The sequence below is a fragment of the Miscanthus floridulus genome, chromosome 19 (genome assembly GCF_019320115.1).
Source record: "Miscanthus floridulus cultivar M001 chromosome 19, ASM1932011v1, whole genome shotgun sequence".
Classification (NCBI taxonomy): domain Eukaryota; kingdom Viridiplantae; phylum Streptophyta; class Magnoliopsida; order Poales; family Poaceae; genus Miscanthus; species Miscanthus floridulus.
Window position 1 is genome coordinate 20,820,754 of NC_089598.1, and position 11,906 is coordinate 20,832,659.

General features: G+C 49.8%; 1 pseudogene; it reads left to right on the plus strand.

Moving 5' to 3' along the window:
- The first annotated feature begins 211 nt into the window (after positions 1-211).
- Positions 212-11,326, plus strand: LOC136525694 (uncharacterized; annotated as a pseudogene).
- The last annotated feature ends 580 nt before the right edge of the window (positions 11,327-11,906 follow it).

Genomic DNA, 11,906 nt, shown 5'->3' on the forward strand with positions numbered 1-11,906 from the left:
TGTGTTGAACCTATCATCTATGTGTGAGGTGTTGAACTATTATATGTGCGTGTGAACTATTATCTGTGTGGTGTAATGATCCTTTATGCTATGTGTTGTCAAGTGTTGAAGTATTAATTTGTTGAATTAATTTGCTTACCCTGGTTCAAGTTTTATGCTATGTGCTGATAGTTTGTTACATGTGTTGAAGCAGGAAGATGATCATGGCCCCATGATTGAGGAAGAAGAAGATGATGGAGGTAGCTCAAGTGAGGATGAAATTATATACATGTGCCGCAACAATTTGGTACAGCAACAAAATTTGATTCTGCAGTTGGTTCCTATCTTGGGTATGTACTCTGATAACTACTTCTTGAAACTACCTAAGAGGGTCACTAGAGATTCTGATTTGGATTGGGTGAATGTGCACACCATCATCGGTGGCAAGGTGTCCATTGAGACCAAACGAGAACGCAAGCTGCTCGCCCGCGCTTGCTTGAATGTGGCAAACACCGACAACCTTCTCACCGATCCGTGGCTTCCTCCATGGTCTCACCGTGAAATCTACTTCAGCAGGAAGGACCAATGGGCCGCCATACCCGAGCCAGGGCGTTTTCCCCTGGTCCTCGATCCCTGCATCAACAAGGTTCAATTCGACAGGGTACTGATCGACGGCGGCAGCTCCATTGATATACTGTTCAAGAACAGCCTGCCTGCTCTGAAAATAGCCCAGGCGGACCTGAAGCCGTACGAGGCACAGTTCTGGGGCGTTCTCCCCGGACAGAGCCCCACACCTCTCGGGCAGATCACGCTACCGGTGCAGTTTGGGACTCCGGACCACTTCCGCACCGACTACGTCAACTTCGTGGTCGCTGATTTCGACGGCACCTACCATGCTATTCTCGGTCGACCATCGCTCACCAAGTTCATGGCCATACCTCATTACAGGTATCTGGTGCTCAAGATGCCTACTGAGAAAGGAGTTTTAACCCTCAGGGGCAACGTATACGCAGCTTACACCTGCGAGGACGACAGCTTCAAAATAGCAGAGGCCCACGACCTCTCTATTCGCATGGCCGAGACCATTCTCGACGCTAAGAAAACCCCGACCGACCACCTGGAGATCCCAGAGCTCGAGGTCCCGCGCAAGAACATCAGATCCAAGGAGCACAAGACGATCCAGCTGGTCGAGGGCGATCCCAGCAAAACGGCCCTCATCGGGGCCGACCTGGATCCCAAATAGGAAGACGCGCTCGTCAGGTTCTTGAGGGGCAACGTGGATGTGTTTGCATGGAGACCTTCCGACATGCCCGGTGTACCTCGGGACTTGATTGAGCACTCCTTAAATGTCAACAGCAAAGCCAAACCAATCAAGCAGAAGCTACGACGGTTCGCTCGCGACAAAAAGGAGGCGATTAGGGTAGAAGTTACACGGCTTTTGGCAGCCGGATTTATCAAAGAAGTGTATCATCCGGAATGGTTAGCCAACCCGGTTCTTGTACGCAAAAAGAATAATGAATGGAGAATGTGCGTTGATTACACTGATCTCAACAAACACTGCCCTAAGGACCCCTTTGGCTTACCTCGCATAGACGAGGTCGTAGATTCAACCGCCGGTTGCGAGCTGCTTTCCTTTCTTGATTGCTACTCTGGTTATCACCAGATCGCTCTCAAAAAGGACGACCAGATCAAGACATCTTTCATCACGCCTTTCGGCGCCTACTGCTACACGACTATGTCGTTCGGGCTCAAAAACGCCGGTGCTACCTACCAACGCGCTATACAGGCCTGCCTCAACGACGAGATAAAAGACGGCCTCGTCGAGGCTTACGTCGACGATGTAGTTGTCAAAACCAAGGAAGCACATACCCTTGTTGACAATCTGGAACGCACCTTCGCAGCCCTTAATACGTTCCAATGGAAATTAAACCCAAAGAAGTGCATCTTTGGTGTCCCTTCTGGCATACTGCTCTGCAACGTCGTCAGTTACGACGGCATACGCCCTAACCCGGAGAAAGTCAAAGCTGTCTTAGACATGAAGCCTCCAAAAAAGGTGAAGGATGTCCAGAAGCTCACCGGCTGCATGGCTGCTCTAAGCCGTTTCATATCAAGATTAGGAGAAAAAGGACTACCGTTCTTCAAACTGCTCAAAGCGTCCGAGAAGTTTAAGTGGTCGGAGGAAGCAGACGCTGCCTTCATGCAGCTGAAACAATACCTCACGTCACCTCCAGTACTTACTGCTCCCAGAGAAGACGAAACTCTCCTACTTTACATTGCGGCAACCGATCGGGTGGTTTCCACTACACTGGTGGTCGAGCGTGACGAGCCGGGCCACGCCTACAAGGTACAGCGGCCAATTTATTTCATTAGTGAGGTACTCAACGAATCCAAGGCCAGGTACCCACAGATTCAGAAACTGCTCTACGCCATACTGATAACATCCCGAAAGTTGAGACATTACTTCGACGGATATCGTGTGGTGGTCATGACCGAGTATCCTTTGGGGGACATTATTCGCAATAAGGACGCGAACGGGCGCATCGTCAAATGGGCAATGGAGCTATGCCCCCTTTCCTTAGAATTTGCAAGCCGTACTACAATCAAGTCTCAGGCACTCGTCGATTTCATCGTCGAGTGGACAGAATTAAGCACTCCCGCCTCTCCGGGATCCAATGAATGTTGGACGATGTACTTCGACGGTTCTCTCAACATTGACGGTGCGGGAGCAGGAGTTCTTTTCGTATCACCATCCAAGGAAAAGCTCCGGTACGTCCTCAGGATTTATTTCCCAGCATCTAATAATGCCGCCGAGTATGAAGCATGCCTGCATGGTCTACGCATTGCGGTTGAGCTTGGAGTTAAACGTCTCTATGTCTACGGAGATTCGGCTCTGGTCATCAACCAACTCAACAAGGACTGGGACACGACCAGTGAAAAGATGGACGCATATTGCAAATCGATAAGAAAGCTGGAAGGCAGGTTCTATGGCATCGAGTACATACACGTGGTCCGGGACAAGAACCAGGCAGCGGATGCGTTGTCAAAGTTAGGATCATCCCGAGCCAAAATCCCACATGGCGTATTCGTCCAAGACCTGCTCACGCCCTCCATTGAAGACGAAGATTAAACGACCGACAAAGTCTCAGACCAGCAATTAGTGGCTACGGTTCCAGCACCGAGCACAACCGAGCCGCTTCCGACCACTCATGAGCCAGACTGGAGAACACCTTTCATCAAGTACTTAACAGACGGTAGCGGTTATATCGATCGAACAGAAAATGAACGCCTGATGCGTCGTAGTAAGCAGTATCTGCTCGTCGATGGCAAGTTATGGCGCAAAAATGCTAAGGAGGAAATCTTGATGAAGTGTATAACCCAGGAGGAAGGCAAGCATCTCCTAGACCAAATTCACTCTGGCTCCTGCGGCAACCACGCGGCCTCAAGAACACTGGTCGGGAAGGCTTTCCGAGCAGGGTTCTATTGGCCGTCAGCAGTGGCCGACGCAGAGAAGCTAGTCCGCCGCTGTGAAGGTTGTCAGTTCTTCTCCAAGAGAATCCATGTACCGGCACATGAGATCCAGACGATTCCAGCCTCTTGGCCCTTCGCATGCTGGGGACTGGACATGATCGGGCCTTTCAAAACAGCTCCTGGGAAATTCACATGCGTCTTCGTGCTAATTGATAAGTTTTCTAAGTGGATAGAATACATGCCTCTGGTACAGGCATCCTCAGAGAAAGCCGTCACATTCCTCGACCAGGTCATCCACCGTTTCGGCGTGCCCAACAGCATCATTACTGATCTGGGTACTCAGTTCACCGGGAACGCTTTTTGGGACTTCTGCGATGAAAGGAGCATAGTTGTAAAATACGTCTCGGTGGCGCATCCTAGAGCTAATGGACAAGTCGAGCGGGCAAATGGCATGATCTTGGACGCATTGAAAAAGAGGATGTACAGAGAAAACGATAAAGCTCCTGGAAGATGGCTCAAGGAGTTACCAGCCGTTGTCTGGGGCCTCCGAACTCAGCCCAGTCATAACACTGGCGTCTCACCATACTTTATGGTTTACGGCGCTGAAGCAGTCCTCCCACCAGATATAGCTTTCCGATCAGCACAGGTAGAGAACTTCGACAAAGGCAATGTCGACGAAGTACGGGAGCTAGAAGTCAACAGCGCATAAGAGAAAAGGCTTGATTCTTGCGTACGCATGGCCAAGTACCTTGCTGTTTTGCGCAGGTACTACAAGAACGTTAAAGAGCGTTTCTTCGTGGTCGGGGACTTAGTCTTGAAGTGGAAGACGAACCAGGCTGGTGTCCACAAACTCGCAACCCCATGGGAGGGACCCTTCATAATCAAGGAAGTCACACGTCCAACGTCTTACAGGTTAGCTCATCTAGACGGCACGGACGTACCGAACTCATGGCACATCGACAGGCTTAGACGTTTCTATGCTTAACTACTGAGATATGTACTCTACTTGTATTTTCGATTTACTTTACTAAAGCAACTATGATTTCTCCGACCACTCTAATGTGTCACTCCAAATTTTATGGTTATTCTAACTTAAGCCAGTACAAGCCGACCACCACTCCTTCTACGGTTTTCGGAGCAGGCCCTGTCTCCGGTTCCTCCCAACACGTGCACGGGATCCGCTCTCTACGTTGCGGGTGATCGGCAGGTCCCCCCTGGTTTGGCTTGTCTGCGTTCACGTGTGCACAGGTCACAGTACCTCACACTCCGACCACATGCCAGACTAGGGCCGCACAAACTTTTCAGGATGACGTGTCGAGCAAAACGGTACAACTAAACAGAACGTTAACACGTTCCCACTTAGTTACACCAACACAAAATTTCAAGCTTAAAGTACGTTTTGTATAAAACAAACAAGCTTATAATGATATACAGTTACGTTATTACAAGCTTGCCTGAAAAGGCTCAAGTTTACAATAACACAACTATGTCCTCCTTCTACAGCTCTAAGCCTATTACATTGGCTGGTCGGGGCGCATGGCATTTACTGCTCGCCGCCTCTGATACCCTACTCGAGTCTCGGGGACTCTGGAGCTAGTCAAGCTGAAGGGGATGGCCCCACCGGTGCCTGGCTGGTCGAGACCGCAGGCTCCGTTGGTAGGCTTGTAGCTGATGGCATTTCCAGCTGGCTTGTCGATGGCATACCCTGCATAGGTGCTGTTCCACCTCCGCATAGGTTAATATCGCCAATTATCTTTGACGACAAGTCCAGCTAGGCCGTCCGAAGCTCTTCGGCCTGGTCTAGGTCTATCTCCTTCGGGTACCCAGCCTCCAAGCGTTTGAGATCGATCAGGGGGTAGTGAGCACGAACCATGCTTAGCACATGGGCACCCGTGTACTCACCCGCCTCCTTCACGAAGTCTTGGAACCATCCCCATGCTTGAGTGCATCTCTCGACCAGTCCGGGCTGAGGCGTCCTTAGCTCTTCCTTTGTGAGCGCCGGGTCGATAAGGTCGAGGACGGGCACAATGCCAGTTGCCATTTCTTGGCACTGCTTGCTCCACGTGTCCCGCTCCTCGGCGGCCTTAAGGCATTGTGCTTTCCAGTCGTCACGCTCCTTGATCACGGCCTCAAGGTGCCTCTTGGCATTGACTTTCAAAACTGAAAACAGTACAAGACATCAAATGTGATGACACGACAAGGCAATGTGGGCAATTGAACGAGAAAGGTGGTCTGGAGTGCTTACTTTTCAGGTCGTCCTTCATTTTGTTAGTGTGGTCTTGGAGTTCCGACTGGCGGCGTGCCAGTTTCTCGTTGTCCTCCTTCAGGCGACCACATTCTGCAAGTGCGCGGCTGTTCTCCCCCTGGAGGCGGGTCACTTCAGCTTCTAAACCTGTATTACAGCTATTGCTGTCAAGAACAAAAAACACAAGTCCAGCACTTGTTATGATACGGTGAACACTTACCTGTTTTCTCCTGCTCTTTGTTTTTGAGCTGGCCGACCAGGTTTTGGTTCTGTGCTTCTTGGTTTGTCCTCTCCTGGTCGGTGGCTTCAAGTTGGCGCCGTAGGCGTTCCACTTCAGCCGTCAGCTCCTTATTGGTCTTCATGACTACTTCTATCTGGTCGAAGCACCTTTTTCGGTACCTTGCAGTTTTCATCACGTCCTGCATACAGACAAGCTACGTCAGACAGTTCGACTACACAACAGGTTTAAGGACTACAGCCAAATATACCTGGACTTCAGTCACCAGGCGTTTGGCCGCTCGTTCAACTCTTAAGGTTTCCTCGGCCTCTGGGATCTCCTCGTGCATGACCCATTCGTCGTTCCGATAGCGCGACACATATACATGTTGTCGTCTATCTTGGGGACGGCCCAGGACTTCTTCCACTTCATCCTCTTCGGCCTCCTGTTCAGGAGGCGGCAGTGGTCCGGAGTTTGCAGACTCCACGACCACCAGGGCTTTCCCACGAGCCGTCGCGTCGGCACCCTTGTTCTGGGCAACTTCTGGCTGCTGCCCCTCGGCTAGATCCAGCTCCCGTGGCGCTGTGGTATCCGCCTCATCAGGGTTTGTGCTCGGAGCACTTGTATTCTGCTCGGGGACTGGCGTCTGGTCGTCCGCCTGCTAAGGACCAGGCAGAGTCCCTGCCATGGGCTCCTCCATGGCCGGTTGCTGAGCAGTTTGTCCCGCCGTTTTTGGAGAGGACGTTCTGCACCCAGCTAGCTGGTCGGGGCTTTCGGTGGACGCCGATCTAATACATTCATAGACAAATTCAGAAGATAATAGCATCCAATGCAAAATGCAAAGCTTGCATCAAAAGTATAGATACTTACAGTTTTGATTTGTGGAAGGATGTGAGGAAGGAACGTCTCCTCGACCGCCCCTGCTCCGCTTGCTCGGCAGTTTCCACCGGGACTTGTTCAACCTCCGGTACGGGCGTCGGAGCTTGATGCGGCACGTTCTCTTCGTTCGTGCTCTGTGTTGCAGTGGTCGGTGCTATGACCACTGCTGGCACAGAGGAGCCACCCTGCTCCGACGGTCCCACCTGCTTTCTCCTTTTTCGGGGGACGAGCCGGAAGATGTCCGCATCCTCTGCTTCGTCGTCCGACGGGGGGAAGATGGCTTGACGTCGTTTGCTGGCAGCCGGGCGCTTGCCAGCGGCTCTGGTCGAGGCGTCCTCTACGGTCTCGAGTACCGCCCAGTGAACGTCGTCGGTCCTGGCGCTGGTCTGGGCGGCTGGCCCAGTAGCTTGTGGCCATTCTACATCGGGGGGAGGCGACACAAACACTCCTGCCCGGTCACGGCCATTACACTGAGACACACAATGAAGGAAAAGACAGTTATTTTCTCGATACAACATGACTGTACAGTTGAAAGGAGGCGTCATTTACCTTTGGGGGAGGGCGAGCCAGCTTGAAGGCGTGTTCAATGGCGTTTAGTGCAACGTAATTGGGATCGGCCAGGTTGAACAGCTCTCCAATCCTGGCCTTGATCTCCATCTTGTTGAGCGGCTCCTTTCTGGTCCTCGTCGGATCAGCGCCTCCTTGGTACTCGAAGCCGGGGTGAATCCTTTTCTGGCAAGGCTGAATTCTTCGGCTGATGAAGTTGCCGACAACGCTCGGGCCATCAAGCCTTCCCCACAGGATCATCCCGAGCAGTTTGGCGATCTGCTCCAAGTTCTCGGGCCTCTCCGACCAGCTGCTTTTCTTCTCTGGAATCAAGCCCACATCGCACAGAGTGATGGTGTTCGGCTCTTCACGGATATAGAACCACTTCTTGTACCACTCGTCCAATGAGGTGTTCCAGGGGCAGTGCAGGTATTGAGCCTTCATGCCGTCGCGCAGGTTCAGGTAAACGCCTCCGGCGATCTTCGAGCCACCGCTCCCTTTCTTCCGAAGACAGAATAGGTGGCGAAAGAGGTCGAAATGGGGCTGGAAGCCGCCATAAGCCTCGCAGAGATGGATGAAGGTAGAGACAAGAAGAATCGAGTTGGGATGCAGATTGCAAATCCCAATCTCGTAGTACAAACAGAGACCCTGAAGGAAAGGGTGCACTGGAATCCCAAAACCCCTTTTGAAGAAATCTTCAAAGACCACAATCTCACCTGGTTGTGGATCGGGGAAGCTTTCTCCTTCCGGTGCACGCCATCCCGCAAGTGCCTTGTTGTGGAGCACTCCCATGGCGACGAGGTCCTCGATGGTCTGCTCGTTGCTCCGTGACTTCCACCATTCCTTCGCCATGACCCCGCCTTTCTTCTGGGCGTCTCTCTTCGCCATTAGTTCGTCCTTACGAAGTGGGTGGATGCGGGAGACCGGGGAGATTGGTGATGATTTTTGGGGAATAGGGTTCGACAGGAGGAAGAAGAAGGTTGCGGCGGCGGATGACAATGGGGAATGGTATGAGTAACTTACCAGATCTGCATTATATAAAACAAAGAGCACCGTCGTTTCGTCCGCCCGAGAATATTGGGAGTCGTGCGCACGCGCCGCAGACGGTTGTTCACACAACCTCAAAATCTGCGCCAATAAACGCGCTCCTTCGGTAACAGTGTACGCGCCTCTTCATTGATGGTGTAAGGGGGCCCACACTGACACACCTCAATACAGGTGTCAACCGACTGTTTGCAAAAAAAAAAAGAGAAGAAGAAGACGGAATGACGTATTGTATCTCTTTACTTTTTTGACCAGACGGGTCAGACTGGCCTTGGCAGAGAATAGAGAGAAGTACACAAAAATAGTACAAGTAGCACAAGTGATCGTGGATTTGCCTTGACCACTACTGTGCTCGGGGACTGCCCGGACCATTAATGTGCTCGGGGACTGCCCAGACCACAAATGTGCTCGGGGACTGCCCAGACCACTAATATGCTCGGGGACTGCCCCGACCACTGCTTGCATAATGGTTCTCCTTGGCTACATGTGATCTGTACTCACATACAGTTAAGAGACATTTCTTTTAGACCTTGCTACAAGGCTCATACCTCGCCTTCCAGTAAGCTCGGGGACTACATCGGTACGATGCACCTGCCGGTGCATCTCGTATCGCCTGTACGACGATTGGGTTCTCAACATAACTGGGAATTCTTTTTAGACCTTGGCACCACGTCCCTACGTCACCTACTACCAGGCTCGGGGACTAAGTGGGCACACTTCACCTAGCGGTGAATGTGTTTGTTTAAATCGACACCTGTGTTTTGAATGATTATGAGGATTATTAGTATGCTCGGGGACTGCCCCGACCACTGCTTGAATAGTGGTTCTCGTTGGCTACATGTGATTTGTACTCACATACAGTTAAGAGACTTTTCTTTTAGACCTTGCTACAAGGCTCATACCTCGCCTTCCAGCAAGCTCGGGGACTACATCGGTACGATGCACCTGCCGGTGCATCTCGTATCGCCTGTACGACGATTGGGTTCTCAACATAACTGGGAATTCTTTTTAGACCCTGGCACCACGTGCCTACGTCACCTACTACCAGGCTCGGGGACTAAGTGGGCACACTTCACCTTGCGGTGAATGTGTTTGTTTTTCGACCCCTACGCTTCTGATGATCAAAGATGCTACGCTTCAAGACGCACTTACATTTCTTTTCAGAAATACAAGTGGGCACACTTCCTGGGACAGATATCTTTTTCTTTTTTCTTAAGAGCACCATGCATTCTTCGGACAACCTACTTCTCCGGTGATGACGGTGGTCGGAGGCGTCAAGAATTCAAGCCTCGCTTGTCGGAGAAGGTTCAAATGGCGTGTCGCAGCATAATGCATGATGCTCGGGGACTAGCTGTGGGGGTATTAACCCCTATACCCTTACGGCTAAGCTTGGGCTGGCCCGGATCGATGGGTTCAGTCCACCCGAAAGATGACGTGCGGCCCAGTTAACCTGATCGGAGTCCCGCACAAGGAATCAAGACGGATTTGGCGACCAAGCAGGATCCTGGTCGGTTAGAATAGGAATCCTTATCCGGCCAGATATGGCAATTGTAACTGACTAGGATTAGTTTCCAGATCTGTAACCCTGCCCCTCGGACTATATAAGGCGGGCAGGGGACCCCTCTAAAAAAGATCTCTCATTGACATACAGCAATACAAATCAGACGCAGGACGTAGGTATTACGCCTTCTTGGCGGCCGAACCTGGATAAAACCTCGTGTCTGTCTTGCGTCACCGTCTTGTTTGGGGCTTGCGCATCTGTCTGCCGATAATCTACTACCTTGGGCATACCCCTAGGTAGACTGCCGACCATATTTCGTCGACAGGGTGCATGAGACACTAGCCCAAGAAACCCAATGTTACAACATGTTTAGGGTTGAGAGACCTTTATTTTACAGGTTGCATAATACTTTGGTCCAGAGGTATGGATTGAAGTCCACTAAAAAATGACATCTGTAGAGGCTCTTGCTATGTTTTTATGGATTGTTGGTGCACCACAGTCAGTTAGACAGACTGATAATCATTTTAGGAGGTCTCTGGAGACAGTAAGCAGGACATTTAACAGAGTTTTGAGGTGCCTCCTTAGGTTAGCACATAACAACATTAAACCCAAGGACCCAACATTTCCAGAAGTGCACCCAAACTTAGAAAATCTAGCATTCTGGCCACACTTCAACGAGTGCATAGGAGCTATAGATGGGACACATGTGAAGGTTGTGGTGGATAAGAGTAAGAGAGTTCCATACTTGAACAGGCACAATGAGACCAGTCAGAATGTGCTTGCTGTTTGTGATTTCGACATGATATTTACCTTTGTGTTGTCAGGATGGCCTGGTTCAGCACATGACATGAGAGTTTCCAAAGATGCCATAACTACTCATCATCACAAATTTTCACATCCACCACCAGGTTTGCTACTTGAACTTTCTTGCAAAATTTTTTATCCAATTACACTTGTTCATCTAAGTCTCATTGTGTGCCTTTGAAAATATGTAGGGAAGTATTATGTGGTTGATGCGGGGTACCCAAACCGCCCGAGCTACCTTTCACCATACAGATATACAAGGTACCATGTGGAGCAATGGCAAAACGGCCCGCCGCCACAAGGTATGAAAGAAACCTTCAACCATGCACATGCCAAAGTTAGGAATGTCATAGAGCGAACTTTTGGAGTGTTGAAGATGAAGTTTAGGATTTTGTTGAACATGCCAAGATTTCCAGAGGAGAAGCAAACTAGAATTATTGTTGCTTGTATGGCTCTTCATAATTTTATTCGAGAGAGCAGAATTACGGATAGAGAATTTGATGCCTGTGATGCGGATAAAAATTATAACCCAATGCCTAGTTCTTCGGCATCAGCATGGCCAGAAGATGAATCTCTTGTTGAAGATGTCAACATGAATGCCTTCCGTGATGAATTAGCTCATGCTTTGTTTCATGGAGTGTAATTTTTTTTTGTTTATTGAGGACTTGTAAGTTTGAGTGACACATCTTATATGTATGGACAAATTAAAATTTATTGTGATTTGGATGCTTGATTTGTAAAAATAATGTATTTGTATCATTTGTGTGCGGGAGGAGGCCACACAAGAGCCCACACCAAATCTGACTGGAAAGATAGTTTAAATGAGCCAAATGATTAGAAAAGTACATTTATTGTTAATCTAACCCTTGCATCCAAACACCTCTTTGCTAGAGTTAGTTCAGGGCTAGTCTAGAGCTAGAAACTAGCTCTAACCTCTAGCCGAGCTAGAGTATCCAAACAGGGCCACTGTCAAACGGTGTTTCTGGTACATGATTCAAAATGAAAAACAGAGAAACAATTTTCCTTTATTACACTACTAGGAGGGGGATCCGATAAAAGGCGGATTTTCGTGATTTTGATTCACTTGTTTCACATTTGAACTTTCATTTCATCCTGTTTTTGGAATAAACAATCTACCAACGAGCCAAATGATTTCGCTAAAGTGATTCCGATTCATAAAAAACCGTTTCTGATAATCCAAAACCGGAAAACCCTATCGAACG